We start from the raw sequence: 27,708 nt of genomic DNA, 5'->3' as shown, positions 1-27,708 counted from the left end.
AAAACAAAACGAGAGGGAACGTTTTGAGCCGCACGCGCAAATTCCGCGGCTCTACTTTTATACCCGGTTCCCAGTCATATATGCATGTACATATGTATGTACTTATACAAATGTGAGCTTATGATTTATGTCAAATTTTATCATATTTTATAAGATTTTATTTCATATTTTATATCTATAAGAGCTAGGGAAACCAAATTTGGTTTCCAGACTTATGTGATATCACACTGCTACAAGTGTATTTCAAAATTTCGCCCGGCCCCATTCCGCCCCCACAAAGAACGAGAATCTGTGGCTGGCACAATTTTAAAGATACCAGAAAACTAAAAACGCAGTATCGTAGAGAATGTCCATATCTTCCAGACTGCCGAATCTGAATCAGATCGGATCATAATTATAGCCAGAATGAAGAAATTAATTTTCTGTTGGTTCTTCCGCCTACTTCAGCCAGGGACCCGCTACCTATCTCTTTCTCGCTCGCACACTCAGCCGCGTTCAGACCGCGAACAACCTCTAGCGGAGGAGATATAGAATATGAATGGTACATCTATAATCTACATTTTAGATGTAAAATATACATTGTAGGTGTAGATGTAGCTAACAGATGTAGCAAAAAAATGTAACATGTACAATTTTTTTTTTAATTCTAAATTTTTTTAAAATTATAAGCTCAAAAATGTATATACTGACTGAGTACGGGTATAAGTAGAGTCGCGTCCCCAGAAGCGACTAGCACGTTCCTTCTCGTTTTATTTTCCAATTAGTCAATCGCAAAAAGATTATCGAAGAAGAAGTTTAAAAAAAATCTTTTCTTCTCGAAAGTTGTTTGTTCTGCACAAGTACGCAAACATTTGCACTCACACATGCAAACGCATTCTATTTTTAGATTTGTACGCTCTCAAATTTGTGCCAGCGAGATGGCGCGAATTTTGTTGCCTGCCTAAAAATTTCCACTTTAGCAGTATGGTAGGATTCAAATTGGTACATACCTGTGCGTTAGCTTATTTGCGGGCATTGCTGGCATTATTATATTGTCTTTGGCACGGCCAGATCTAATAGGAATGTGATACACGTACACATACACACATATTACTATTATTATTCCCCTCCTCTCCCTTCTCTGGCTAACGGTCGGCTGCCACAGAGAAGAGGTCAGCGCATACCGTATGTGCCATGTTGACACACAGCCATCAGTAGGTGAAAATTTGCTTTAGGGCTACCAAGCGGCACTTTTTAGCACAGCAAGTACTCATTTTAAGAATGTAGACTGAAGGAGAAAAAAAAATGAGGAAAAGGTAACAATCAAGTCGGTGTGTATGCTAAAGCTGTCTCTCACGCTTGTAATACTCAGATAAGCGCACAAACAATAAAAAAGATCACAAAAACAACAACAAGCGTTCGACGGTGGCCGCTCGAAACGCAGTTAGCTTTATCAAAGCGATCAAAGCTTAAACACAGAGAGACGAGAAAAGCACAAACACAGAGCCGAGCACGGAGAGGCAACGAACAGAGAGCGTCAAGTGCAAGGAAGAACGGTAAGAACGGAGATAAAAGTAGAGAGCGGCTCAGAGAGAGTGCATCGAGCACATGTCAACTTGTTGTTGAGCTGTGAATACGAATGCACGGAAGAAATGAGAAAGACCAATTGACTTTAAATAAGAAATTAGTACACACATTAGTACAAAATAAGCTAACTAAAAGAGCACAGGTAGTGGACCGTGCAATCTGGTCGGTTTACAACACAGGGTACACTAATAAAACACAATTAGCTTAAATTAAACGTGGAAGATAAAACTTTTTAGGAGGAGCGAAGTAAAACACGACCATCAGCCACAATAGATATCGATAGATCTGTTATAATATACTATATCTGTACTATAAATTTTTAGAAAAATTGTGTGTAAGGGGCTATCTCCGCAACGCGTGCACCAAATAGGTTCCTCAAAAACTAAAAACTAGTCAGAAAAATCTTAAATTTGGGCAAAAATGTGTGTTTGAATTCCCTTTTTTATTTCATTTGGTGTCATTCTGTAGAACGGAACATTTTATGATAGATTTTGTTTTTATACCTTTTCGTGTGAAAAATGGCAGAACTTTTTTTAAAGAATTTTTGAAATCTGTTATTTTTTTAAAGCTTTTTTCAGAGGTATTCTTTTTCACATAACTTAAGTAGTCTTTACATTTGGTTGTAAAGAACTTTGACATTCTGAAAAGATAGTTTATTCTGTTATAAATTAGACCCAAACACTTTGTGATTTCAGCTTTCCGTTTGGGAAATATTCAAATGCAAAAATTATGATTTGTCTGCGTAGTTTTTACGAAATTTTTTGCCAGGTTGTAATGAAAATATATGTTCTAGCAATAAAACATTAAGTAATAAGAAATTTTCTGCAAAAACCATGCTAATTAGGTCAATAATTTATTTAAAGTATATTTCAAACAAACAAATAATATAGCTACGCTCTGCAAAAACAAACAGACGCTGGCTTTTTTCATTAATATGTATAAATAATTTATAAAAAAATTCTAAAATATTTTTAATTAAACAAATTTTTATTTTGAAACATTTATTTTTAATATTCCGCTGTTTTATAATCGAAAATTCAAAAATATTTTAATTAATATAACTTATTTATCTTATGAGTTATTAATTATTGCCTGCCAGATTGGCAGAATCGACCAGTGCATCGCCTAATTTTATTGAGATGTTTGCATTAAGCCCATATATTTAATATATTTATTATAGAAAACGAACACCGAATTTTTAGCTTCCACCGAAATACAAGACTTTCCTTTTTTTCAACTTTATATTACAAATTCTTGGACGCACATGGTGTTATTATTATTGATCAAGACCAATCATATTTTTGATACTGTTAGCACTAACTATGTAGCGTTTAGCGAATTGTCTGTATGAGGCATGCTTAACCGAAAGGTGAATAGGGAAAAGAGAACATGAAAACTACCCAGAATTTGTCAAGCTTTCTAAAAGTGCATCGCATGGCATTGCAGTGCGAGAAATGATCGATTGCAAGTGTGCAGTTTCTGCTCGATAAATTCTTTAATAACGAGAAAAATGTGTACTAGACATTTAAATTATATTGTATCTCATCTCGTGTTTGCCCCTACAATTATTAACAAAACTCAATTTAAAGTTTTAAATATACGAAACATGTAGCTTTATGCCGAAATATCGGGCTTTTAACCTTAGTGCTGAGTGGAAAAGGGTTAAAATACTCCCACAAAATCAATCTCCCCGATATTGAAAACGAGAAGGATTCCTGGGAATGGCACACCATGTTGACCCCACAGATGACACGGCTTGGCCTGACTCCTGTTATTTTCTGTTTGCTCTCTTTCTCGTTGAGGGCATCACCATCTTTCCTGTCCCTTTCCAATGCGAAAGTGAAAACAATCGAAAGGCCAAGAGTGTGTTCTCCACACACACACTCACACAACCTTTGACAATGCCAATTGGTTTCCTCACCACCGTTGTTGTCCTTTTTATACTTTTATTGCTTGTTTACGAGCTTCTTTTCGGTTTTACCCAGCATTCCCTGCACTCCCTGCACCCGTCGACCAACCTCTTTATCCCTTCAATATCAACACCGCCGACAAACACCCAAAATGAGAGGTTTAGCTTCCCATTCGAAGCTGTTGTTGTCGATGTGCGGCTAAACTGCGGTTCGGTCATTCCCCACCACGACGGCAGGCGGCTGCTGTAGTGGTTTGGGAGGGGGAGGGGGAGGGGGAGTGGTTGCTCAAACACCGAAAAATGTTCACAAGCATATAATCGAAAAAGTTTCTACTTTTTTGGGTACAGAAACTTACATATGTTGCTGTTATTTGTTGTAAGTTGTAGTGTTTGTCGAAAACCGAGTTGTGACATCGCCGGAGTCGAACGGATCCCACATGCCACCGCACGGATCCATGCAGTTGGAGCTGCAAGTCAATGCAAATGGCTCTCTCTTAGTAGCTACATGAAGAATGTGTCTGATAACGTAAATCGTTAGACACAAATAATATCTATACACTATTAAATGTCCTACGAGGCCTCCAAAGTAATACTATTGCGGACACCACAATTTCATTTAGCCTGTTGCGTCAGGCGACTTTGCGTCTTGCCGCAGCAGCAGTCTTTAATTGTCATATTTATTTTGGTAATTTCTTTTCTACAGACATACATACATATGTACTCCATCGAAGCCAAAACCCTTTAACGAGGCAAACTTTAACCACTTTGGCCTTTTTAACGAGACAGATAGATAAGTTTACAATAGATAAAGTTACAATCCGACAATTTCCCAAGGGAGTACGTATGTTTTCGGTCGAGTTGACTCAAAATTTTTGTTGAATATGTATGTATGTGTGTATGTCTGTTTGCTTGCCACTTGGATCATAATAGCCAATTAAGTCGTTAATGACTCGGATTTATGAAAATGATCTGTACGTAACCAATGAATAAACTTATTTCCTGAGAGCGGCTGAAGTTTGCTATTGAAGCAGCTGTAGCTCGGGGAACTAGAAGTGGGTGGGTGGTGGGGTGTTGGAAATTCATGGAGCATGCCTTGTGGCTGAGTGTTGGCGGAGCATCAGAATGTTGCCAATTAAATGACCGCAGGCTGAGGAGGTGGCAATGATGATGATGCTAATGGCATCTAATTTACAGCTAATTAAATCGAGTGGCTTACAGTAGACACTAGACAGTCAAGTCGAGTCGAGTGAATGGAGCCCCCAGCGGCTGGCTTGCAATGAAACCATTTGCGAAGTGAAGTAGGTCACCGCAAAACTTTATGCATTTTCTCACTCCATATAGACCGCTCTCTGCCCGCACTCTCGCTCTCTGTTCCACTCCTGTAGAAGCACTAAAGAAAAACTTGGCACATCCTTTGACTTAATATTTATTGCAGTTGACTGCATGTTGCACAACACAAGCAAACTAGACTGCAACAGCATCAACAAATGCAACTGCAACTGCAGCTGACGGGGCATTTGAAAGATGAGAATACCCTATGCATATACAGCGGGAGCAGCCCGGATAAAGTAGAAGCCCAACAAAGCTCAAGAGTTCGGCAAGATTATTCAGATCAAACCAGTACTGGATACAGATAAGGCGGAACCCATAAAGAAGATACAAAGATGCCAGAAATACACGGTGAGTACCCATTAAGAATAGGATTTCCCAAATCCTGGCTCTGATTAAGAAACTCGAATATAACTTATGGTTTTATATCTGAAGATCCCTAAGATGCGATGCCGATCCCACGTACGTCCATATGCTCATATGTTAGATTCTCGAGTGTAATCTAGTCTATGATCCTGTCCAACTCCATCTGTTAGCTATGGGAGCCGGCCTATGTGGAACTAACCGAACAATAAATGCAGGCAAATACACATACTAATGTGTGTGCGTGTGTGTGTGTGTGTTGCCAACTGAAATGACAAATGACTTTTGCTTTTGCGTTGGCTTCTTGTCGGTTGTTGGTGCTGTTGTAGTTGCCTCAAGTTAAGTTAAGCCAACAAGAAAGTTAAACACTGACAATGAGATTTATGAGGGAGCTCGCCCACACACAGGGCGAAGTCAAGGGGTGTATTGTCCTGCCTGGCTGCACGTATGTTGATATGCATTAAAGCATGACTAACCTAATTCAATTGTGCCCCAGGATATGCACACTGATGTGATGTCCCTGCCCAACCCATCCCATCCCATCCCATCCCGACTACTGCCCTTGGTTGCATTGGCATCGGTTAAATAATGTCTTACCCCAAACATGGGAAGCTGCTGGGCTTCAGGGTGCCTTCAACTTGCCGGGGGCTACCTGCCACGTTTACCGCCAACTATTATTTCCATTCCACCATTAAAATTTAAGTACAATTCCCAAGTTAAGCTGAAGTGTCTTTAGATGATGCGCTGATTTGGAACAAATTAAAAATCCCATTTAATATCCAACAACTAATGTTTCATGTTCCGGAATAAAACAATTCATTTAGTTGTGTATCAAATGGGCTCTCACATTTCCCATCAGTTAAAATACCTCTCAACAGAGCTGCCAGTTGGGGGTGGTAATATTACAGTTTGTTTAAGTCTCTATTTAATTGGTCGGCTTATTCATGCCTTGATTTAAGTCAAACTTATTTTCGATAATAATAATAGACCTAATACATTATCCACTACATTACATACATTATCCAGTCGCGGTCTCATTAATAATACAAATACATTTTTTTAGTAGTAGTTAAATTTATTTAATAAAATAAAATTAAATTTTGTAAGTGAAATTTTATATTTAAAATATTTGTACATACAATAATTGAAGGAAAAAAAAATGTTGGTAGAAAATTAGGATTAGATACCCAAATCCGATCAATATTTTTTCTTTCATGGAAAAAGTATTCTTATCTTTGGCCCATAAATCTCTGGCAATATTTTTCAAAAATTTTCTCTGTCTTCCACCCCATCTACATATGTATGTGTATATATGTATATGAAAGCGCACTACATTTTGGGGCATTCAATCATTTGTTCAATCATATTTCCAGCCATCCCAGAGGCGCTCAAATAATCGACTTCATTTAACTGAAAAACACTGCTCTGGGCTACAGCTGAGCCATTACAATGGGGATAGGGGCGGAGGCGATGGCGATGGCGATGGCCGGAGTGGATGTGAATCCATGCTTGGTGAATGGTATTACGATGTAATATTGCATTAGATGATAGATTTATTCCCAGCACAATTTTAACTGCCACTTTTGCTGTTTTCCGTTATTTCCGATTCCCTTGTCCCGCCCCAACCCCTTGTTCCTGTGCTTTTTCGATGGATTCTCTTGTTCTTCCATCTAGTTCCATCGGTTTCCTCCTTTAGCCGGTTTACAACGTCCGCACAGTTTTTGGCCCAATGGCCGATTATGTCCTTTGGGTGCGTTTTGCCATTATTCCCCTATCCCCGTATCCCCCACCACATCACTATTTTCGAGAATCCTTGGTTGGCTAGCACTTCCACTTCCCCCTTCGCCAGTTGGTTATTTCGTTTTATTTTTTTTTATTATTTCCCTTTTTAATACTCGTTTCTTGGAGAGTACAAGGGCATACTGCGCTGTTCCAAAGGCATGTGACAACCAGATTAGATGCCTCCTCGATGACACAAACATGTCAGTCCTTACCAGCCAGAGGAATCAAAAATATTATGCATTGTGTTGGAAGTTGTCTTTAAGAATCTCGAAGAACACTTAGTAGTTGCTATAGAAGTGCCCTTTAGTATCATTTTTTAAATGCTTTTTCTGCGGAGATATGCTGAAATACAACTACTGGGTATCGTCAAGTCGAAACTCTTCCGAGCTCTCTTTCTTGGTCCTTTTCTGCTCTCGTTCCATTTCGGTACTTCATTTCTGTAGCTGCTTCTGATTCTACCACTTTATCTACTTGCGAAATCTGTATGCAGAAAATATTCTGTCCATCACCCTCGACGACATCCACTCTTCGAGCCAGCTGTCCCCCGCTGCAAAAACTTTCCGAGTGAAAATGATAAACATCTTTGTGAAAATTCTGTGATTTTTCGTTTCGTTTCGTTTCTTTCGTTCTGCTTCTGTGTTTTTCTACTCTTATACCAAAGCCAAAGCGTATTAATATTTTACCCAGATGAGTGCAACGCATAGTTTTCCAAATCTATAAAGTCGATTTGAATGATCTTGAAAGTCTGTTTATCTGGAATTCTGTTGTTTTCTATTAAAATTAGATTATATATTTTCAAAAATAGAATCGGACAAAAAACAAATCTTTCCTTCCTATCAATCACAAGAAGTTAATGTTTATAATACATTTACCCAACATTTATCGAATTTGACAAAAAATGTTACTATATAGATGGCTGCCATGGGAACAACCAATCGAAACCAATTTTGTGGTTGAATGTTATTCTAAATAACAAAATGTGTACAAAAATTATATATATGGATACCATAGAATTTTTGAATGTGCAAGGGTATGTGTAGGTTCGGCATTAGGTTCTGCTCCTTCCTTTCCCATTACTCCGAGACTTTCCCACCAGCTGACGTAGTTTTTCTTACTCACACACACACACACACACACATACACACACACACAAACACACACACGAAACTTATAACCATCTCGCTCTAACCATCAAGTGCCTGTCCATTCCGTGGCTTGTTTCTTCCCCAGTGCTTGGGCCCCTTCTTCAGGGTCGCTTCATCAATGGTTTGGTGTGAAATGTAACAGCCACTTATTGTGATTGTGTGGGTGGGAGGGAGATAGCATCAGGCGTATCTGATGGGAGCAGTCTTCGTGCTGCTCTCCGCTCCCCCCCCCCCCCCCCCCCCTCGCATGATGATGATTCAGTTCGACTGGCTTGTAATTTTTGGTGTCCCTTTCTTCGATTGCAACATCATTTACACGCTCTGCCGTATTTATCAATCAAATTGAAATCTGTTTGTTGTTACAACACCGCCCCACACTCCAGCTCCACACTCCAATGTGTGTGCCATAAAATAATTGAAAAAAAACGAAAAAATAAGATAAAGGCAGATAGAAGGGAAAGGAACACGATGAAAAGGATATGTGGGGCAACAAAATGAAAAAGGGAAATGGAGTTACCAGAGTGATGACCATTTTTAAGGCTCGTTCTAGTATCGTGGAACTTTTCTTGGTTTTATTAACTTTTATTATCAGATGTCCACATCATTTTCACAGATATCATTTGATATATGACTTTCATGGGAGCGAAAATTAATATGTTATTTGATGTACATACAAACATACATACATAAATATGTATGCACATATGTATATGTATTAATTTTTACATACGTTTTATTTGGCTAGAAAGCTGAAACATGGAATATTGGCTATTTATTATATCAGTGAATTTTGCATTAATTTTCGGTCTGCTGTACAGTGGGGCCTACGGCCATATCAGCTTTGCTAAATTGATAAATTCTGAACGAGCAAAGGTATACAATTTAATATTTAATGTACACATATTTAAACAAACTTATTTTGATGATTTTTCGCTTATATCTGTGCAATTTAGTCATTTTTCGTGTGAGGTTGCGACATTTATTTCGCTCTGTCAGCCAAATTGCACATTATCGCTGTTCGGTGCGAAATTTTGAAATACACTTCTTACAGTTAATATCACAAGAGTCTGGATATATATTTTGGTTGCTTTAACTTTCATTAGTAGTCTCTGAAATCTGAGCGATCATCGGTACGGACAGACGAACGGACAGAAAGACCCATGTCTCTATCGACTCGGCGTTTGATGCTGATCAATAATATATGTATGTACATCCTTTATATGGTCGGAAATGCTTACTTCTAGGTGTTAAAACAGCCACATCCACCACAAAACTAATATATATTTAAAATCTTTGAGTACTTCGGTACAAAATGAAAATCACAGGAATAATTCGGGGTAGATTTGCTGTAGGTCAAGTCAAAGTTGAAAAATAGACAACAAAGTAAGATGCTTTGGAAAATTATTTAAGACAGTAAACAGAAAAGTAAACAAAACAGTTTTTTTTTTGTATTGACTATTGATAATAATGAATACACCGAAAGACCAAAAAGTGTATTATTCTACCTTAATGGTGCAGAGCACATTGCTGCTCAATGAAAATAGCGAGCATGGAATGCTAATGTCTTCTGAAATAAAAAGATGTATTTTTAAAAGCCCTGGACAATTCTCCATCAGTTGTCTTTGTGATCCAATTCCCGCTCCACCAAAGCTGCCAGATTACCATATTCCGAGAGTAATTATTACGTATATATATTACGTATACGCAAGTTCGTACCCACGATATCGAGAAGGGGCCGAAAGATATAAAATCACTTTAAAAAAATGTTCAATGTATATTCAACTGAAAAGTATGCTAAAGGGAAGGGCAGCTGCCCCCCTGCGTCCCGCTGGGTACGCCCTTGCGTATACATATGCAGTATATGAGCATTAATTAAATAGTTGAAACAAACGTTTCTCAGAGAGTCGGAAAGGGCAATCAGATTTAGTAACGAGTACAACTAATAGATAATATTAAATGACAATGATCAGCGTGGCCCAGTACTGTAACGGTTAAAAAAGCCACAACGAATTAAAACTGATTTAAAGGAGGTCTTCGCATTGATATTTTTAGTGCAAGTGTTCGTAAAGGTGGGTATCCATAGCGTACAATGTTCGTCGAACATGAATCAACTTGAACATTGGTAAAGAACTTCAGAACGAAAAAATGTTCAGCTAGTTAGCATTGAAAAATGCAAACGGAAAAATGATGCGCGCAGTGAATGACTTTTTTTTCGTCATTTATAAAGTGGCATGTATTTAGCAGCTTTTCCCAGGATTTACTGCGCAAATTCCTGTTTTCACAGTCCACGCTTTCGTTACTCATTGTGCACGTGTTTCTTCTCAAATATTTTTTCCAATATTATTTTCTTTCGAACACTGGTTCTGAACACTATTGAACACATTGGCATGAGCACAAGCAAGATAGAACAAACAAACAAAGTTTCGGACAAGCTTATCCACAGTCAAATTTTCCTTGAACACAACAAATTCGACTAACATATTCGCTTATGGATACCCACCTTAAGGCACTGTATACTTAAATGCTGCTCAACAAAAAAAAAGGGAAAAAGGAAATGCAGAATTCATTTACTTTTAAGTTTTCGGTTTTAGGTGCTCCAGTTTTCACTCACTTAGCACGTTCTGCACGAAAACGTACATTATTGTTGCCCTAACCAGTTATATCAGAGCTAAATTTGAGGCTGGTTAGAAATGTCACAAGATAAATTGCTCTGGTAATGGTATAAATTCAATTTTAATTCATCAAAAGTCGTTTTTTTAGTGGCGACTGCTTACACTCGATATTAAATATAAATTTGAAAATCGAGAAGTGTTGCTTCCGTAAGATCACACACAGTCGGACTTTTTATACCCGTACTCAAAAAAGAGTTGTAGTTGTGGTAAAATTGGATGTGTGTAACGCAGATAAGGAAACGTTGCCGATCCCACAAAGTATATATATTATTGATCAGCATCAAAAGCCGTCTGTCTGTCTGTCTGAGAGACTATAAGAGCTAGAGTAGAGATGACTATATCTACCAAATTGCCGAATCTGAATCAGATCGGATCATAATTATAGCCAGAATGAAGAAATTAATTCAGTTGCTTCCCCCGCCTCCTGCTACAAGAGACCCGCTACTCATTCTCTTTCTCGCTCGCACACTCTGCCTCGTTATGTACGCAAGCGCCCGCTGACGGAGGAGGTGTAGAATCTAAATGGTACATGTATAATCTACATTTTAGATATTATACACATAGTAGATATAGATAACAGATGTAGAAAAGAAATGTAAAATGTAACATTTTTTTTTTAATTCCAAAATTCTAAAAAATCATAATCTCAAAAATGTATGTACTGACTGAGTACGGGTATAAGTAGAGTCGCGTCCCCAGAAGCGACTCACACGTTCCTTCTTGTTGTTTTTTGCTCCTCTCGAACTACAGAAAACGTGGATTCGATCTGCTAATTTTAAAGCAAATCTGTTAAGTTGGAGTAAACAGGGATGGAGCTTGGGCCTTCTTCCCCACGAATTGATGAAGCAAATTTTTAATTACAGAATTCAACTAGGCTACATAAAAACATTGCTGTTCCCTTTTTGTCTCGAAGAGATTTTCTGATCCCCCATGAAACTTTTTGTGCTCTGCTCTTCGGTACGCAGTCATTTCATATCTCTGTTCGGCAACTGTTTGTATTCAATAGTCGGCTTAGAGCATTCAAATATTTTTTCGGTACCTGCTCTCAATACAAAGCCATATTTAATAACTGTTCCAATTTGAATTCCAACTGGCTACAAAATAATTGCCTCTTTCGTATTCATATTTGAGCGGATATCATCGAAAAGCATACAAATGTGGCGCTATTCAATCACGCAGATTTTCAATGTAGGTACATACATATGTATTTACATTCATAACTATATTCCTTTGAATCTGTAGTATTTTTTAAGAGATTATAGACTACTACAATAATAAAATAAAAAATATTTTTTGTGTCAAATAATTGATTCATGCTTATTCTCATACCACCATGAGAGCCAAAGGATCTACATTCATTCATAGATCGGCATAACTAACTTATTTACTTCGGTGCATGCATCAATATAAAATATATAAAATCAGAACTTGTCTCGATCGACTACCGATTTATCTTTGGTAGTTCGCCATCATATTTCGCTCAGATTGTAAACCAGTGCCAAACTACATTTAATGCCATGGTTTTCCCGTGTAATTTAACTATTGGTTTATTAGGTTTTTTATTTATTTATTCCTTAGTCCATTTGAATTCAGCTACTGACTTTCTGTGTGCGTTGCCGTACTCCACCTCCGAAGGGAGTGTGGGTAGCTGTTGGGGTGTGTGCTTCATTTGATTTTCCAAGCTGGCGCTTTCAGTTTTCATTTCTTTGTCAAACACGTTACGCAAATATTGTTCCAGTTCTACGGCGACGGCCGTGCAAACATTTGGCGCTTGTGCGGTTACCTCCCCGGGAAATGAATGAAATCGGCAAGTTCCAGGGACCAGGACTACGATTGGGACTTTGCCTACGCCATTTGTTTGCACGCTGTCCATCCTCTGCTTTGTACCTCGCCGGCTGCTTTCCCATACCCACAATGTCACAAAAGGATAGACAGTTGCCAGCGTGGGCGTGGCAGTGCATTTAACGGATAGGTGAACGTTTTTGGAACTATTTTTCATCTACATACTTGTAGTTCCGTCTCTGGGAGCGAGTAGTCTAAGTCAATGTTATTTTCAGCACCGTTTAAATATGTTACCCTTTTCATTTTTTATCACTTTTCAACAACTTAGTTGTATGTTCCATTGTCATTGCCAGGCATAACTTTTCCTACATCCATCACCATTTTTAATTATTCCCAGTGTTGTTATATTCTAAATGTTAAATTTGTTTTTAAATGCAGTCCCCTCCAAGTTATGAAAATGAGGTTCCCTCAAAAATTTTGTTTCTAGCAATCAGCATCTTAGTTTATTTATTAAGTTTATTTATTTCATATACATATTCCTAACGCTACAGTAGTGCTACTTTATGTTGATGCTTTAGTCACAAACGGTTCACATACATAGATATTTTTCAAACAATATGATTTACCTATTCTATTACAAATTTTTATAAGTATTACTATTTTGATATTAACATTTATTTATGGTTCTATTTTTGTATTATAAGTTTTATTTATTTAAATTTATTTCTTTTATTTTTATTATTTATTTATTTTTTAGTTTTTTTGTTTTGTAGTTATTTTTATTTTATTTATTTATGTTTAAGAGAATTTATTATTATTATTTTGTATTTAATTTCGTTGCTCTGCAAATATTTTTAATGTCAATAGGTAAGTCGTGCCATTATCAAATAGCCCTTATTAAAAATTGATTTTCGAAATGGCCAAGTCTGTACCAGATTCAACGTTCTAGTTGATGAAGCAAAGTTCAATTTTTCGTATAAATAGCTCGGCTATCTGCTATAAACTATTCGATGCAAGAATATAATTTTTCTGTAGCCTATCCAGTCTCTAAATCCATGTTAAATATTTTTTTTGCTAAGGCAATGTTGTTAAATGTTACTTTTAGTATTCTCTGAGATTCAGCGTCACAGTTTCCAAATATTTCTATTCCATAAAATAAGGTGGATTAAGTGTTCAACCTGGGAATCTATATCATCCATGCTAAATATTCTATTCCAGTAAAAGAGCATGAATGCATCGTTAAGTTTGGTAGTGCCAATGTTCTTAAAATTCCGATACCATATGTCGTCTTCAGTCTTTATACAATTAACATCATATGTCAGGAATATTAGGTCATGTCCCCAGTTATAATTACGTCGGTATAGCTTACAGATAAGTTTGAAATTACTTCAATTATTGCTCGGTAGTCAGCATTGCGATTTGATGATGTTCTTAGTGCATGTATGTACATATGTACATTGTACATACCCTATTCTGAAAACAAGTTAATTTGATGAAATCATCCTTTGGCATAAGTCTTCTTAAAAGGGTTTCCTCCTGTTGTCCATTCGAGCCAGTCTATCTCACACCGTTTTGTGGCCTCGCCCAACCGAGTTGCTTCGGTTCACCCTCCTCATTCCAATTTAATCATTTGCCGGGCACATTTGCGGAACTCCCCTCATCCACCCATCGATGCACTCCACAGTCAGCTCAGCCGTTCTCCGGGCACCATGTCCATGTCCTCCCCATCTCTGATCCCTTTCAATGCATGCCACAGCGCGGCTTTTCAGCACGTTCCGCTTCCACTCGTTCCAGGCGTTACGTAGAAATGCCCCATGGCATTTGTTCTGTTTCCTCGCCACACGTTGCTCTCCGCCACAGTTCCACTCGTCTCTCTGATCCCTCCATAAATTATTCCAGCGCTGCAAATTAAGCGTACGTCATCGCCTTTTGATGGCCGAGGGTTCTCGACGCATCGTCCGTCCCCCCCACAGTCGATTTCTGTTCAACTTCGCTTTTTTTTAGTTCTTTCTATTTTTTGTTTTGCTTTTTTCTTTGTATCTTGCTTGTGCGGTGTATACGGGTGTGTGTGTGTGTGTGTGTTTTTTTGGCCCCACGGACATTCAACAATTTGGTTTTTTCTCTCCCCCCAACCAAGCCCTCTTGCTGGTCCAGTTCCTGGATCTGCAGCTGATGCTGGTTCTGTGGCTCAGCCCACTTCGTGTTGTCCATTGATTTTACATGTTGTGAATAAATAATGAATGGCCATGATGTGGTAAATTGAATATGGCGTAAAATTAGCTTAAGTAAATGGAATTAAGTGGATTTCACAGCCGACTGAGTGTGACACCCCCAGCCAGCAGCAGGCACCCAGCTACCACCAGCCCCCAGCCACCCATAATTCTCTCTACATTCCGTTAAAAAAAAAACACTCTGCAGAGTGGACAGGGGAACCACTGATTTAGTGGCCTATAAACTGGGAAACTTCGCTGCGCAAGAGCCCAGAGCCCAACTTTAGAATTTTCGATAGACAATCCTCTTGGAGCCATAAAACTTGTTGGAAAAAGTCGCAAAAGGAAGCCAAAAGGAGATGAGTATATAGTGTGAGTTGTCGTGTCATGTCATGACCTCCTGAAACATTTTATGACCCAAAGGGAGTGGGTTCCAGGTTGCGGCCTTTGAAGAGCCTTAAAATCCACTCGGCAAATCGCATCGCATCAACCTTCAACATTTTCATTTTCAGCATTTTCAGAGACAGGAATTCAATTCCACCCAGGCAATTCCCTTTTCCACCTTCCCCCCTCCAACATCTATCCACTTGATCCGCATTTGATTTGTCAAATGTTGGGCTTGGCCCAGTCGGCGGAGATTTTAGTATGCAAAGAAAAAAAATGTGCAGAGAAAAAAGGGGTTTCCACATCGGGCTCACTGGCAATGACACTTGTAGCCGACTGAATCCGAATCATGTATGTGATTCTCTGACTCTGGTTTAAATAATATGAGAATTTACCACACAGCATAGCATACCCTATCAAATAATCCCAATGTAGCTGGTCCGACATTTTCCAATCCCTGCAGCTCTTCCGACCAAACGAAATCTTTCGAGTTGAAGGGAAGTAAAAAGATTATGTTCAGTTCTGGCTTTAAACTGGATATCTGAATCTAAGATAGAGCTGTCTGGAGCTGGACTGGAGAAGTGGCAAAATCCGATACTCGTGCAAATATCACACACAGTTACCTCACAGAGCATCCTATCTTCGGTGTGCTCGGCGCTCAGCCGATTGTTTCAGGTTGGGACTTTCAAGGTATATGGGCTCGTCAGGGTCAGGGGTGTGGCAACAGAGCAGAGCAGGAGGAAGCGGGACCTTGGGGATCAAGTGTCTGGATTTTGACTTTGCCTGCGACTTCGACTCTGACTCTGGCTCTGGCTCTAGAGCTAAAATGACATTCACTGACACTGAGCACTCGTCGCCTGGGAGTATTTGCAATAAAAATAAAACGTTTTTCAAATAAGCGCTCCGGGAGTTTCGCCACTGGAGCTGTCTTTTCACTGCCGCAGCTCGCATATCTTGTCAGCTTTTTGCCAAGCAAGAGCTCAGTGTGTCTTGTCATATATTCTTACCTGGATACATACGTATGTGCCCACGAATATGCAGATCGAGAGGGTGTTTTGGGACGTGGGATGAACGGATGATATCTGGCAAACGGAGATGATTGCGTTGCGAGCCTGTTGAAGTTCTTCGAGTGCTACATTTTTGGGCGAATTTTGAAGAGTCTACTCCGATCCAGGCGCCGCATTATTGTGTGTTCGAATTGAGCATCAAACTTGTATCGCCTAATCCCACGCTTTCAGTCTCAGTCCCCTACCCAACCTATGTGAGGGCGGGGTTTTCACTTGGCTCGCTTAAAATGCTAATTATGAAAACAATTTTCAGTTGATGGCAGGCAGGATATGACGCCGCCTCTCGTTGCTATGCATGCGCTTTTCCGCTCTTAACAAGTTTCTTTTGCTAATTTGTCAAACACTTTGCATAATTTGGCATGAACCCCCAGCCCCCATCCTCTCTCATGGCTAGTGCGTGTTGATGGGGATAATGATGTGGCAGAAGGAGCCGTCCCGGAGGAGAAGATGAGGCAGCAGCTGGGCTGCTGCGTGTTTGTTAATTATTAATTTTTCCAACACAGCTTAAAGTTGGCTTCAACCCATCGCACAGTGGCTGAAGTGACCAATCCAGTAGGAAAATTCCTTTGGCTCCTAGAGTATTTATTATACATATCTTAAATCGGGGCTTAAAGAAATATGTAGGTACTAGCCTTCCACTGAAGTTAAGAAAAGTTTTATTTCCTGTTAAGTTGAGTAAACGGCATTAGAAGCAGAACAATATTATAACTCATTTCAAACGCTATATTTTATAGTAAATATATAATATAATATAATATATAATATAATATAATATAATATAATATAATATAATATAATATAATATAATATAATATAATATAATATAATATAATATAATATAATATAATATAATATAATATAATATAATATAATATTATAGATATAGATTTATAAATGGATACAAACAGATACAATTTTATAAAATTAAATGTTTCAAAGAAGGTGTTTTTCCTGGCATATGGGTCATATCACCCACTGTGCATCGCGTACTTCCTTCGCTTCTCTTCATTGGAAAAGGGAAAATTTCAATTTCCAAATTTGTTTGGTCCAAGCTTTAGCAGTTCTCCACCAGATTAGAGCCAACAATAAAGCCGTGGATCCTTTGTACAATAAAAAAAGAGAATTTAGTGAATTTGTTGGTTATTTTGGGCATGTATTTTGTACCATGTAGTTATATGTACTAATATTCTTTTTGTAAATATTTTTTGAAACTTCGTAACCAGCGCAAAAGAGCTGTTGGAACAACCATTTTTAAATTTCACACAATTAAATTTGTATAATTCATTTAAGTTTCAAATTTCATGTTTCTCAGAAAGATCTCTAAAACTATTAACAAGAAAGTCGGAAAATTATTCCATTCCCAATTTTCCATTGTCCCATTTAATTTCCTGTTAATTGATCCTATACCATTTCCAACCACGCAAATCCTTAAAGAATGTGTTGATTTTTCCAAACTTCCGACTTCCCCAAAAATGAGTTATGCCTCAAAAATTCGAAAAAGGAAAGTTTGCCCAAGTGTGGGTTACGTCGGGGTAGTTCGGAGTTCTTTGGTTCGTGGTGGGGTGGGGTGCGGTGGTTACGTGTTAATGTGCGCACTGCGAGAACATTTTCCACTCATAAATTAACGTGCGCGCGAACATTTATTTTGTTATTAAATTTAACAAGTGCCGCCTCAGAACCCCTTCCCTCACCCATCCAGCTCCCCTCTTTTATCTTCTCCTTCCCCTAACACACACACTCATATATATATACATAGAGAGAGAGAGAGAGAGCGAGAGCGAGAGAGCGAGTCTGTTATTAATTTGCCGTTGCTCAGTTGGGGGTCGCCTTGTTATACCCTTCCAGCAGGTATTATAACTCTGAGCATTTGCAACACCGGAGAAGGAAGCAGTTTCAACCAATTAGAGTATCATACATCAACATAACATCAACTGATATTAATAGCTTCCTGATCGAAATAAATACTGATATATATTGGGGCTGTATGGCCAATATTGTACACAGCTATGTATTTCTGTCTCTGCTTGTATCAATGGCCACTGAGTAGTAAGTAGTTTATTCCTTTGTAATCGTCAGGATCTTCGGATCAATTTATAAATATGTATGTATGTATTCATAGGCTATCGATCGAATAAAAATACTCTAAGACTTCGGGGCCGTTGGGGGAAAATTAACAATTTATTTGATATGAATAAACGGAAATACACATTTGTAAGCTAACGAATAAATTAGACAAGTTAAAATTTTGTAATTAAATTAATTCGCTGTATGGAATGTAATGAATATTAATTCAAAAGGTTTTTAATGAAAATAAACGCATTGAGATGAGTCAGAAACTAAGCGGATACTTTCCATTCAATTAAGGACCGACCGTGGAATCATGTTTCGTGGGATCCGGGAAGGGTATTTATAGCCTCGGCCTCGAAGGTAACCTTTCCGTTCCGTTGGCATCTTGGCGTTGGCTCCAAACTTTTTGTCTTAAATTGCTCAATTTCGTTTCGTTACATTTCGCACTTGAATACAAAGTTGCCAGACGCCTCAACACCTCCCCCTTACAAAAAGGGTAATTGCCAGTATGTGTGTGTATGTGTATGTGTATGTGTGTATTGGGTAGGGTATTGTTGGAGGAAGCTGGCATCAGAGGTAGTCCCTTTGGCGTTATTAAGCAATTTACAAGATACTTAAACAAGAATTATGTGAAACATTTCCAACAGAATGATTCGAGGAGCTGAATTTTAAAATAAACAAAACTGACTTCTGACAAGGAAAGCCCACCCCACATTCCTCGTGTGTGGCCCTCGTTGGGTAAATGGAAAATTTAAAATAAATACCTTCTTCCCTTCACCTTCGCCTCTCGTGCTACCTTTTTGGGGTTGCTGGTCACGTGGGGCGCGCCATGCGACGAAAAGAACTCAAAATAAATCTAAGACATTTTCAGCTATTTTTATTTTTATAATCCTTCTTCATGCACTTTATGTACATATGTATTAAATATTTCTATATGTGCATTAAAATTAAATTTTTCCCCTGAATGGATGCCAAGTCAATCGATCCTTGTAAATTCACATCTGGTGTTTATTTCTTGCCGAACCCATTTAAATAAGTCAACAGTCGAAGGCCCTAGCATCTATTACCATAAAGATCTCATGTCGGACTTGGCTGTGTAAGCGGTTCCTGCCGTCAAATAAATACATTGGGAGAAAACTGCATGGGGAAAAAATATTCCAAGAATGTCGTAACCATCTAGCTCCGTTACGGCAAAGGGAGAATCTGGATGGAACATTACAGTGAACTTCTTTGGATCGCCCAGTGAGCATACTTACCTTTCCTATCCAGCAACTACTCCACTCACCGCGATGTCCTTATGGTTACTGCCAGGTCAAAGCTCTGCCTTTGAAAACCTTGCGAGTGCGTTCCACCATTTTCATTTCTGCGCAATGAGTCAATTAAATGACTTCAGTCCAGGCAAATAAATATTGTACATATGTCATATACATATGTACAAACATGGGTACATATGTCGCATATATGTACATGTGTATGTATGTTTCGAGTTGGACCATAAAACTGCGTTACAAAGGCATAAAAGTCGGCCCTTGGCTCCACTATCAAACATCAGACCAATTGAAAATTCAAAAGCCCGTACTTTTCATATTAAATGAAAGAAAGTCGATCCCCTGCCAGCACTCCTGTTCTGCCCACCCCGTGAACTGCTTTTGACTCTACATGCTCTGTTCCAGTGCCGGTGTCAGACTTTACAGCGGCAGTAAAACAAACAATTGCGACGCGAATGCCATACGAGTGCCGGGGGAAAGTGGGTGATAAGAAATGGGACAATCCGTGGGGTAGCAGCAGGACCAAACTGTTGCATACTTCAAAATCACGCGAGAGTGGATACCCTGTTACTGCGGATCCTAGAAAGTCGACTTAGATACAAGGGTAGATAAACAGATGCATACACTGCCTATTTCATTTAATTTCAAAATTTGTGTAGAACGTCTACACAGGTGCCGAATCGGAGACCAAAAAAAAAAAACAGCAAAAGACAGTATGAATGCTTTAAAGCGAGCCAAATGTCCCAAAAACACCGAAAGAGGCTTTTGAAGTCTTGTTTGAGAGATACTCGTACTTCCTGCTGAGTTATCATCTTCCTTGAGAATATTTTGAAAAACCTAAAAGCCATTTTCCAAAACCAAAGTTCGTTTTTTCACTGCCGGACAGCGACAGTACAATTCTTTTTAAAATTTTTATTCGGTTGTAATTAATTCTGCCATTGTCTTAAAATAGTTGATTTCTTTGGATCTGATTTTAATTTTGATCCCGTGAGGGCAGTTATGTGGTAGATGTCATATCCATACTGCTAATTTATGGGTTTCTTGTGAATATATATATAGGCTGTCAGAAACCGTCAAATTATATTAATAGCTTCGTAATATATATAGTTTTACACAAAGTATTCCGGATTTCGTTGCGTCGACAAGCATGCACAAAATAAGTTGTACCCCAGGAAAACGTACATTAACAATACATGGACCGACCAACCCGTCGGAAGAAACTAACACACAACATTTATTTTTCATAGCTGTACGAATATTTTCCATATCCAATCTCATTTTACTTAATGAAATAGCCACACGGCTCGTCTGTATGACCGTTGCTTCCGAAACAAAGTCTGAATATACTTCTATCGCGACATATCGTAGCGGGTTTGGGGTAGTGCGTTGTGCCTGCCATAACTGCCATTCAAATTATTGTTTCCATCTCTGTACGTGTCCCAAAAAGGAATATTCATGGGAATCTGTGTCCTGCAGAATGGGTATCGTTTCACAAGAATTCAGATTTCAGTTGGTGGACAAATTCAAACCAAAAAAACACCGAAATTCACAGAAAAATTTGACACTAACATACCATACTGAATTACATACATATGTACATATGTATGTATGTATGTATATTGCGCATGCATCGTGTTGTCTGTCAACTTAAAGTTTCACCCCTCTCTTGCAACGGCTGGCAAACAGCACCCACGATCTTGGCCCTTCCCTTGTTACCCCTCCACTGTCTTGACACGCACTTTGACAAAGTGCAGTAAAATGTGCAAATTCAATTTTCTGTCAATTTCGTTGCCACGTCCGCCAGGGTTGGCAGTGGTGTGGCTTAAGGGGCGAGGTCTTTAAGGTGCAGACTTTGATGCCACGACAAAGTCAAACAAAGCTGGCAGCAACAGCTCCAGATCAAACTCCAACTACAGCAATGGGGCTCCGGCTCCAGCTCAGGCTTCGTCGCCGGCTCCAGCCGGGCCATAACTCACATGAAATCTGTAAGGACACACGCATCCTGCAGCGCTCGGGCAGCATTAACATTAACCCGAAATGAACTCCTGCTCTCCCTGATTCCTCCACTCCTTCGATTCCCTCTCCGAGCATCTCAAAATCACGCGAAACATCTTTTGCCTGACTTAGCCGGCTGGATAAACATTATGCTCCAGGACCAGGACATCACCCGAGACAGAAGCAGAAGCAAAAGCTGGAGGAGGAGGAGCAGCATTGCAGGGAGGAGGTCTGGCATCGACTTGACATGTTTGCTTATGCATAAAACGATGCCAGGCAGCGAACGAAACGCGATGCTTCCACTTCCCAGTTCCCACTTGAGGCGACCGACCAAGTTATCATCTGGCGCACAGGCATCGGCATCCAACGGCATTTTCGGGAGCTTGGAGCACATCTGGGAGGAGCCGCGAGTAGCCAGTTTATTGCATGTCGCCCCGTTGTTTGGCTTTCAATTTTTATTTTAGTTTTATTTATACATTATTTTTTTTACTGACACAGCGCAACCGAAACGCGGCAGTGCCGCCGAGATAAGGGAAGCGCCAGGCATGCGGCACCATCACAAGCCATAGGGATGGAGAAGGCTTCGAGGCTAGCAATGGGTTGCAAAGGCTCTAGCTCTATGTGGCTAGTTCAACACCCTTAAAATTCCACTGAAATGGTTCCTTAGGTTAGGTTATAATCGGATATACATACACACATATGTCTGTGGTTAATTGCATACATACATATGTATATATAAATAACGATACAGTTCTAATAAAATTAATGCATTGAGTTTTGGGCAAATTTATTCGATTGGAGACTGAACTCAATATAGCCGGTACTCGGTACTCGGTAGTCGGGTTTTTTGCTCGTTTTGAATTTAATTTAGATAATGTTTTAGTTCAATAATTGTTTCGATCGAGCCACATTAAAAAAGTATTTCCACACAGGGGAGTGTATCAATTTTATTATTTGAACGACCCGGGTCCAATGAAATGCAATCCAATCCCCGATAATGCCACGCTTTTCTCCACTCTGTGCGGATTTCAATTAGTTAGACGGCAGCGGCGGAAGCGGTGCCAAGGCACAGAGATACGAGCATCAATAAATATTATTGCAGCGTTCGACTTCGGCTTTGGCCGTCAAAGTACAAGCTAAACAAAAGCCAAAAGCTGGATAAACACGGCGAACCCAAAGCCAAAGAAATGTGCGGGAATGAACCCATTTCCAAGCCCTGTCCCACAACCGCACAACCGCACAGTCTCATGACCAGTCATGGCGCAGCCATTCCCCATCCACTCTCCATGCAGTGGCAAACAGACGCGACCACAATAATACGGATACAGAGCCTGAGCCGGAGCCGGAGCAATTTTTACGATTTGTGATTTTCCCTTGCTCTGGGACAAACGAATTCTTGCGAAGTCAAAGCTCAAGGCGAAGGCGACCGCAGATATGCCGAACGAGAGGGGAAAAGAAGATTCCGATCAGGTCGGGCAATCAGGAGATCACAATCTACCTAGTGTGATCGTTGTGGACTTCAGGACACCTAATATAGCAGAGTTCTCTTAAAAAAGCAAACGGCGGCAGGTAACCTTCAGCAAATATCATTCAAGCTAGTGCTCATCACGCCACAGCAATGGCGCTTATAGATGGTGCGGGGGGGAGAGAGGAGAGATAGCTTCAATTAAAATAAATGCAACAAAATCCGTTAGCAGAGGAAAATAGCACAAAAGAAAAAATGAAACAATAAACTTTGACTTGCTGACGCTGGCATTTGTGTCATGTCCTCTTGTGTCCCATGTCGCTGTCCCTTCCTCCGCTCTTCAGTCTCTCACCCATGTCCTGTGCTATCCTAGTCCGCCGCTGTGTCTATTTGCACCTGCATCACAGATCAAAGTGACGCGGCGCGCCCCACTCTCATACTCAGCTCTCTCTTCCTGGTCAAGTGCTGCACTCGTATGCGTGGACCCGTGATGAAAACGCGGGACGCGTGTGCGTGAAGGGCGGGCTTTGGTGGTAGAAGAGGGAAGGAGACAGTGTGAGAGAGGGTACTATGTATCTTTTCTTTTATTTTTCCCGCTCCTGTTGCCACAATTTCATTTTCAATTTCAATTGCTAAACCACCTTCCAGCCCCTACCCCGCTCGCTGCAGCAAGTCCTAGTCAGCATGGTCCTGGTCAGCATGTATAATATTTGTTTTGTATGGTCAAGCGCTGACCAAGCGCTAACTGAATAGTCTTTGACCAATTGGAATGCAATTTGATGGGTTTGTTCTAATGCAAATAAAGAAAAAGTCGCTTACATTTATTTACTCAGCCATTCCAATCCAATTTGCGATGTCGCCACGACACTTGTCGGAGAGATTGGCTTTACCCACCTGTGAGGATTAAGAATGCCTCCCTGATCCTAGAGGATTAATCTAGAGTTATGAAAGGTTCGACTGCCACTTGCCATGCAAAAGAATGCCTGTTAATAAGAATAAATGCAACAAATCTTTGACGAGAAAACCCTGAGAGCTTCAGTTATTCATTAAGGGAAAAAGTCTGGCCTTAACTGGACATGCTGGGACTGCAGGCAGATTGAAAGCGACTTGCGAGTTTTTATGAGACAAACTCATAATGTTTGAACAAACATCCGATTCTGGATTCCGACTGTTACAGGAAAAGTTTCTTTCTATGGAGTCTCACTTAAAAAATCGTACAATTTTAACTGAGTCGCCGAAGAGAAAGAAAGGTAACAACAGTCTGCCCACTGGTAGCAATGATGTTTTTCTTGCAGTTCCTGGATCTCTTCTACCCCCAATTCGGTTACCGTCTTTAATAGACTTTGCTGCTGTCGAACTTGGATGTAATGGGGCACCGACTGTGGCTTCTGCATCCGCCTCCTCACCAGCCGCCTCTCCCGTGCCTGTGTCTGACTGCGATGTCAGGCGGGAAGTCAATGACGATCCCGCCGCTGGAGCTACGGTGCCTTCACTGGAACCCGCTGACGCTGCCGTCAGCATGGATGTAGAGGCTCCGTCTACCCCGGCATCCATCGTCAATTCAGAATATTGGCCATTATCAGCTGATTCTGCCCTTCGGGTTGAATCTGCTCCACCGGTTCTACCTAATAGTTCTACCATCCCTCCTTCTATCCTAACCGCTGTCGCCCCACTAAAATCTATTTTCGTTTCTTGACTGATGGCATCGGCTACGAATGTCCTGGTCAGCGACTTTATCTTTTCTAAGCTTGACGTTGATGATTCCTCAGGTTTTGTTGTCACTAAATTTAACTTTAAAGTTAAACGCAATAAATCTTCCTTCAAAATTCTTGTTTCTGACAAATATATCAGTAGTGTGCTCGACCCCTCTTTCTGGCCTGAACATACTATCTGTCATGTGTTTACCAATCGTCCCTCTAGCCCTGAACGGCGAGTGGGTGTCCTTCCAACTCCATCTCCGACTGCTTTAACTTCTGTCCTTCCAACTCCATCTCCGGCAGCATTACCCTCGGCCTCAAAAAACTAATTTCTCCTTTTTCCCTTAATATAACCTATCAGAATGTTCGGAATGTATCCTGCTCTTACATTCCGACGTCCTCCGAATTCTCCACTTATATGCTTCACGTTTCCCATCTTCAGTCTATTTCATCCCAACTTAATGACTCTGATCGTCTTATTGTCCTTGGAGACTTTAACCTACCTAGTACCTCATGGTCTCCTTATGTGGACTCTAACCTGATGTTCCCATCTATTCAGCATGATTTTGTTGATTCATTGTCGGATACATCGTTGGGTCAGGTTAATGCTATATCCAATAACTTGGGTGGGCTTCTTGATCTCGTGTTTTCTTCCGACATATCGAGTACTCTGGTCTGCAGAGGGTCTCCTCTATCTTACCCAGAAGACCCTTATCATCCCACACTTGAAATTTCCGAGCAGTTTCGCTCCTCTGATCCCATCAAATCTCCCTTAAAGCCACCGTCTATCATTTGCTTCAGGAAAGCAGATTTCACGTGCTTGCATCTTGCACTTTCTCAGATCGATTGGTCATTTCTGGACGACATTCATGAAATTGAGCCGCCTACAAATGAATTTTATTGTTCCTTCTTCAATATCTTTTAATACCTATGTACCTTTAAGTTTACCTTCGCGTCATGCTAGTGGCCCTACTTGGTATTTGGAGTAAATTTTTGTTATTTAATAAAACATGTTATAATGACTACCTGTCCAAATGTAGACTTAACTTTAAGCGTGATCAGAAGCCATTTTTTAGGTTTGTCAACTCGAAACGTAACTCTTCACAATTTCCGTCATCTTTTTCTTTTAATGGCAGCAAGGCTGATAACGATTCTGATATTGCTAATCTTTTCGCTTCATTTTTTCAACTCTGCTAATCAGTTCCTTCTAATAACCATCCCTCTATTCTGAATTCATCCTCACTCGAACAATACATGGGACAATTTAATAAAAACACATGACTATCTAAAAACAAGTATTAACAACAAATCTACATACCGTGACCTGCTTTTTCCATATTTATACTTTCAGGTTATGTTTAGGATCGAGTTAACATTTAAACATTTCAACGTTTCCAACTTTTTTTAAAACTCAAAGCAACACTGACGGCCAAGGCCGTAAAAATTTTCTAAAACTAGTTTTGTGTTATTAGTGAATCGAAAAAAGAAAAATGCATTCAAATATTTAGCACAAAAATATTACATTAGCCAAAATGTAGATTTTTTCACATATTGCGGTGGCCGCAAAAAAATCTCAATGCTTGTAATTACATTTTCTTCCAATTTAAACGATTTTCGACTAATTGTGCCGCGAACAAACGGACACAATCACAAAACGGACATAGAACGAGAAGGAACGTGTGAGTCGCTTCTGGGGACGAGTACTCAGTCAGTATATACATTTTTGAGCATATAATTTTTTAGAATTATAGAATTTTGCTACATCTGTTATCTACATCTACTATGTATACTCTACATCTAACATATATATTATACATGTATATACATGTATTATACATTCAGATTCTACATCTCCTCCGCGTACATAACGAGGCAGAGTATGCGAGCGAGAAAGAGAATGAATAGCGGCGGGGTCTTTCTGATGGAGGCGGGGAAGCAACTGAAAATTAATTTCTTCATTCTGGCTATAATTATGATCCGATCTGATTCAGATTCGGAAATTTGGTAGATATAATCATCTTTACTCTAGCTCTTATAGTCTTTCAGACAGCCAGACAGACAGACGGACAGACGGACGTGGCTATGTCGACTCGTCTTTTGATACTGATCAAGAATATATATACTTTATGGGGTCGGAAATGTTTCCTTCTCTGCGTTACACACATCCACTTTTACCACAAATCTAATATACCCCTTAAGTCTTTTTTGAGTACGGGTATAAAAAGTCCCGCAAAAGATGGTCGCGCCCATGATGCAACTTTACAAGGTGGTCTCGTCGTGACATCTGCTTTCTTTTGATGACTTTACGTTTGTCAAATGTCATCGTGAAATCCTGCGTAAGCCCTTGCATCTACGTCTATGTACATCTCTCTTCTCCAACATTCACACTCACACAAAATAAGCTCCGAAAAGGGGAGCGCATTGCGGGACGGGACCACCTTGTATAAGTTCATCATGTGCCGAACTGAGAGAGGGAGAGCAATAACGGCTGCCAAGCATGCGTTGAATTAAGAGAGCCAGAGAGCCGTCATCCGATCCAGCAGCAGCAGACCGAATATCTCACAAAGCGCAGCGCGAAAAAAAACCATATGTTGTTGATCGAGAAGCGGCGATCATGAGCCCAGAGGCGCAACATCACTGGGGGTTTTTTGAAGTGTACGCAGTTCAACAGCCGCTAAATCAGCTTTCAGGCTTCTGTTTACAACAGGCCAGAACTTGTCATAAAATACCGTAGATTCTACGGCGTAGAGAATAGGGCTTAAGGGACCCCAAGTTTGAAGTTTATAAACTTTAACGCAGATAAGTCGGCATCTCGCTTGACCGCTTAATTATTTTTATTAACATTAACATAATAAAAGCTCTTCAATTAGCTCTTGCTTAAGCCGGTCGTCTTTTCAGCTCGCTTATGCATTTTCTGCCTTTTTGCTAATTTAATTCAATATTAATTACAACTAATCGTGTACATCGTTAAACTCATCATACTTGATCCTTACTTGTGCCAATTATC

This window comes from Drosophila obscura, unplaced genomic scaffold (assembly GCF_018151105.1).
Source record: "Drosophila obscura isolate BZ-5 IFL unplaced genomic scaffold, ASM1815110v1 contig_96, whole genome shotgun sequence".
NCBI classification, from domain to species: Eukaryota; Metazoa; Arthropoda; class Insecta; order Diptera; family Drosophilidae; genus Drosophila; species Drosophila obscura.
This window is presented reverse-complemented; position numbering follows the sequence as displayed.